Source organism: Atta cephalotes (genome assembly GCF_000143395.1).
Source record: "Atta cephalotes unplaced genomic scaffold scaffold00010, whole genome shotgun sequence".
NCBI classification, from domain to species: domain Eukaryota; kingdom Metazoa; phylum Arthropoda; class Insecta; order Hymenoptera; family Formicidae; genus Atta; species Atta cephalotes.
In genome coordinates this window covers 2,503,603-2,509,846 of record NW_012130074.1, presented here as the reverse complement: position 1 = coordinate 2,509,846, position 6,244 = coordinate 2,503,603, and positions in this window count along the sequence as shown.

Here is a 6,244-nt window from a genome sequence, read left to right as displayed (position 1 = left end):
GAGAGAGAGAGAGAGAGAGAGAGAACATTTAAATATTTTTTAAAAATAAATATCTTTAGAAATAAATCTTTTTACAAATACATATATCTATAGAAATGTCAAAATCAATATGATAATACGATATCGTAGTCTTATACGATGACGTATAACTATCGGCACTGTACTCTATCTCAGATTTAATTCAATAAAACTGAGAATCGCAGTTTCATTTTGACGTGACGGAATTCATGAGCTGTAATAGAATATAATGAACAGTATACGTGACGCCTAAGACCTTCGTGAATATCTACACCGAAAGGGTTAAGCCGGTCTCAGGAAGCGCTTCCGTATACCAAGAGTCACTGATGGTTAGTAATACGAACGTGGCAACCTTCTTCATGCATACACGCGTATATGTTATCCGTGGAAACCTACGCGCACTGATTATAGTAGACGTGCAAGCACGTGAGTGCGTAAGTACGTGAGTGCGTGAGTGCATGCGTATGTGCGTGCGAGCGTGCATACGCACCCTTAGTCGCTGTCAGGCCCTCCAGGCGCAGCCGGAGAAACAGGCAGTGCCTGAGAGATACGTGAAACTCGGTGGTGTGAGGAGAAATGAATTCATATTTACGGAAGCTACATGCATATGCGGAGCTTTAAGGCAGCTTCGCGTAACACGAGAGGTTCCATTCAGCCCACGATTCCATCGTGAATTATGCCGGCGAATAAAGAATGAGATTTTCGCGATCAACGATGCTCCGATATTTCGATCTCGGTTGCATATCGCGCCCTCGCGCCTCGACGCGTATTTGTGTTCCTCGAGAAATAATGGAGCACGTTTGCATTGTCTTCGACTTTTGGAATTGCTATCAGCTAAATTCGGAATACAGAGTGCTTCAGAAAAATGTACACGTAGTGATAACGCGAAACTTTGTATCGAACTTTAACTTTATGTCTTCTGAAGTTCGATTGAACGCTATCTCTGTCACAACATTTAAATTTTAACAGCATATATCTTAATGACATCTTGGTATAGGATTGAAATATTTATCGCAAATATCGTAGATTTTGTGAGAAAACTTAAGTAGCCGAAAATAACAAGTACAAAAAATAATGATGCTCTGGTTGAATAAGAAAACTAGAATAAGTTAAAAAGTAATATGCACAATCACAGCTGGGAAAAGATAAATTAGAAATACAATACAAAAACTAACTCTTAGGATAATTTAATCAGTTCCTTCGATAATAGAAAGGTTAAAGAAGTTAAAGTAATTAAAATTTGCAAATTGAAGATGTTAATTAAGTGAGAGGGAAGTAAGTGGTTATTGCTTCCGGGCTTCCTTTCAAACTTTCACGTCGAGCGGAAGAAATATCTATTATATTTCGTCGTAAGCGCGTATGTGCATAATTAATGCAAACGAGGATCCTCTCTTATCAGGATACCACGCACGACTCGGTCTTAATTAATATTAAGGCCAGTGGAGAGGTCACGATGAAGGGCTTTTTCGGTCATAATCTATATTAGCGGTAAAATGTTGTGTACCGATCGTGCAAGACAACTAAGAATTACTCGTATTATTACTGCATTATTACGACTGCCTTTTTTTTTAATACGAAGTTTAAACTAGTTTAAAGAGACATTGTTGAGCGAAAAATAAAACCGTGAATTTTTTCACAAGAGCGCTCCAAGAAAAATTATATATAGAACATGACGCGATCAAGAAATCATTAATTGCGAGTAATATTTAAATTATCTTCTGACGCAGCCTTCAGTAATCAAGAATGATGCTTTGCATGTTTGTTTTCGAGATCGCTGACTTTTTTTAAAAAATAAAATTATTACAATAGAATATCTACAATTGATGATTTTGTCTCTTTAAACAAGCTATGTAATCGATTATTTATATTTACCTATATACAGAATATTCCATCTTAAATGTTTTAGGTAAATATCTTGAGAAATATGTTAAGATATGAAAAAAATGTTTCGGATGAAAGTTGTTTTGAGGGAGAGGTATTTCGGTCACGTTGCTTTTTTTCTAAGTGGAGATGCCAAAAATTTAAAGGTCATTTCCATTTTTTTAATAGAATTATATGATCTCTTTTACATAATATAATTCCTTCAATTGCATATACATCTTGCACATACAAGTATTAAGGTAGAAATATCAAAAAATCATAACGTACAAAATACTTTATCTTTATTTTGGTATATATTATATTGACACGAAATAACTCGTAAACTATTGATTTTTTATTTCTCTAAAATCTCTTAATATATTTATATGCAGAATAATTAAAGGAATCATATCATATGTTATATATAAAAAATCATATAATTCTATTTAAAAAATATTGGATAATAGTGGAAAAATATTTGATTTTAAATTAAAGAAAAAATATTGTAAGATTAAGTAGTATTTAATTCGATAGCGTACTTACATCACGTCTTTATTATTATATACATTAATTTTTTAATAGTAATATATTAAAGAGGACAAAGGTTTGAAACATGTATTGTCATTGTTTAACGAATAAATTTATTTATACACCGTTATTCTGTGTCGACTTGTAAAGGCAATTATTTAATTTGATATCTTTTAACGTCTCCATCTCTTAAAAAGAAAATCAATCCTTTTTAAAACCGTTTCACTTTCATTTGAAATATTTTTTCGTAACTAATGTATTTTTTAATGTATCTTTTTTTGAGATATTTGCCTGGGGCAATTAAAATGAAACACTCTCTATATATATATATATATATTACATAAAATATGAATTTTATCAAAATAAAAGAAAGATGTCGGTTATGAAAAGGCAGAGAAAGACTTCATTACGCAAAATTAATTGTAAATATAACAGATTTATTACGAAATAATGAAACAACATGGATTTCATTTATTAATAATTATAAAAAGAGCAATTTTACTCGAGATATTGTAAATCGAAATAATAAAAAATATAATATTAAGTGTATTATATAAATTATGTACTATATTGTAATCTTACCAATTATTTATTTTCAATTGCTTTATAGATTATTAATAATAAAATTAATAAATTTCAATAGCTGCACTTCTTGTGATAATAAAACGTCATTCGAAATAACCTATTCTTGAGTACTTTTTTTACATTTTTTTCCTATTAAGCATAATCCATAATAAAATTGATATGAAATAAAATGTAACCAATTTAAGCACTAATATGATTAATGATATAGTTTACATAATCTATAAGTGTTCGTCTACGCGTGCACGTGTAAAAAGCAAATTCTCTCAAATTAATTTTGACAAGCAAGCTCGTATACCATGATATATGATCCGTTAATTACCGTGTATGATCAAGTAACTTCGTTTATTACAACCTTTGCCACTACATCCTTCTTACACATGCAGATTTAATCTTGACTTAACGGTGAGATTATAAGATTTGTCGTCGTGATAAACTAGTTAGTCTCGATGAGGAGCCGAAACGTTGAATTAGCATCGTGTATGCTGTTTCTCATACAGCTACGAGATCTACGATCGCGATCGAGAGAAAGGAGTAAGGATAGAGGCCCCAGAAATATCATGTATAACTATGTGTGCAAATACCGCATAACCGCTTCTCTCTCGTGTGAAAACGCGCGTGAAACAGAAAGACGACTGACGTCCTACTGAAATATTATCCTCGTAAAAGAGACAATGCGCCGCTCCACTACTCGGGGGGGGGGGGGGATAATCCGGGAATGTCTTGTGTATTTCAGCGCGACAACGACATTGGCGACTAGATAAACGGCGTTACCTAACAGGGTCGGTTCAAGATACGGAACCCCATGCAAAACGAAATTTGTCGTCGCTGCATATAAATCCATGTAGATTATGAATTTAACACGAGCAAGTCTATACCAAACGCATAATGTTTTGCGTTTCCTGTTGGAGTATTATTGTAATTCGAATTGTTGCGATCCAATTTTTTTTGAAGAAAATAATCAGCTTTATACTCTTGCCTTAACAATTTTTTAAAATAATCAATTTTTACGATATATTAATTATTTCAAATATTTAAAATAATTTAGGTGTTTCAGATTATTTACTTTTCAAGAGATTATACATTTTTCTAAAAATGTATAAGATTCGTATATCGCAATAATAACTGCAGATGGCCCGGATAGCTTTTATTTAAAGTAATACGAGAACGTAATCAATATATAAAAATCAGATACTGCGAAATCTGAGAACGATGCTGGCGCTGCGATCAAGAAATTTATTAAAAAGAACATAGGATCTTCTATAGTTTAGATTTCATTCTATGGTTATAATGTAATACATTGATCTGATTAATCAATATTTAAAATAGAGTTAAAGTATCAATTTATAATAAATTAATTAATATTTGAAATAATAAATAATGAAATAATTAATAAACATTAAAGATAAAATCAAATTAATCCATTTATTATAATATTTATTATAATTTATTGTATAAATTGATACTTGAAATAAAAAATGAAATAATCAATTAGATAATATAATACAATAGGTTGAAAAATCTGAAACTTTTTATGACCTAGTATGTCAAGATACAGAACGACATAGATTTAAAAATATCTACAACGCAATATATTTAAATATTAATCTGCAATTAAATATAATCTGTAGTTTTATATTCTTAAAATTACCTTATCTACTTAAAAAGAAAGAGACATCAAAGAGCATGACATATATTATTAGCAATATTTTTGGGAGTGCACAGCCCGAAGGTCTCGAACGTTTTGGGCCCGACAGAATGGTAGACGTGTTTGCGTTCGTGTACCCCGTTATTCAATATGCAGAGAAATGGGTACCCGGCACAACAATTATGTGGGCTCCTTTTTTGTGAGACGGCCACGTGCACGTTTTACAGCGAGGGGAGCAAAATCACACTTACAGTATATGTTTACGGCCCCCATGGCATCCGCTGCGCAAATCTTTTTGCTTGGTTTAACGCTCTTGAACGGCATTGGAATCGCAATTGGTGCTGGTAATTTGCGGTCGCTCCATTCATCCAGTCCTCGACGTTTCGCGTTTTTGTGTTTGCGCTGAGTCTATCTCAATGTTCAGTTAGCAACGAATTATTAGATATTAATAAGTACGCACGTTTACAAGGGAATCGAAACTGTCTCTCATCGAGTTTAATTGGAATTTAGATATGTTTCGTCGAACATCAAAAATATTAGACTTATATTTTTTATTCGATTATATTTCAAAATTTAGAGAGGTTGAGAAACAACCCCTAAAATACAAAACAGATTTTTTTTCATTTTCAACAAATATTTTCGAAACTATGAGATATACGAAAAAAATATTTTATACAATAATTTGATGGTATTTTGTATTTCTAATAATTCACATTTTTTGAAAACATCGAGGATGAAAAAGAAATCTGTTATATTTATTTCGAATTTCTAAATCTTGAGATAAGCAGATTAAAAAAATATAATATTTTTTAGTATTTTTTCATGCCTACAATATATTCAAACTCATCAAAATGATGCATTGAAAAAAAAAATTAAATTTTTATAAATATTTATTTGAATAGTTAAATAAATAGTTAAATAAATTTTTATTTAGTAAATGTTGAACATTATTTATTTGATATAAAAACCATTTATTTGTGATTTAACTGTCATTTTTTTTTTATTAAATGAAATTTACTATAAATAAATGTTTACTTTAGTATATTATTTAAAGAAATCTGTATTAAGTTTTAGTAAATTTTTTTTCAGTATGAGAACAGTATTTTGACGGTTTCTTTGTTAAACCTATATTTCTTTTTCCTTTTGAATATATGTTTGTTTGATATAATTTTCAATTTTTTCATTAAATTTTTTTCTTCTTAAATTCGGTCAATACTAAAAATTAGTTACATACAATATTGAGAGAGTAAGAAAAGGAGGAATAAAACGAAAAGGCGCAAGTTTGTTCAGTCGCGACGAGAGTAGTAGTTTCCTAAAGTTTCAACAGTAGATGGCAGACAGAACGCGTTATTGCAAGAAAGGGACAAGAGAGCGAGCGAGTGCGAAGAGAGACAGAAAGGGACGTGGCATCAAAGCGCGTGAGACGGGCCAAACCAGTTGTTATATCCTCGAGGAGCATTCGAATTCCGACATGAAAAGAGAAGCCCGCAGTGTTAACGAGGATCAACGTGGAAACGCCTCAGGAATAAGACGCAGGAGAATCGAAGAGGAGGAGAGAGAGAGAGAGAAAGGGAGGGAGGAGAGAGAGAGAGAGAGAGAGAGAGAGAG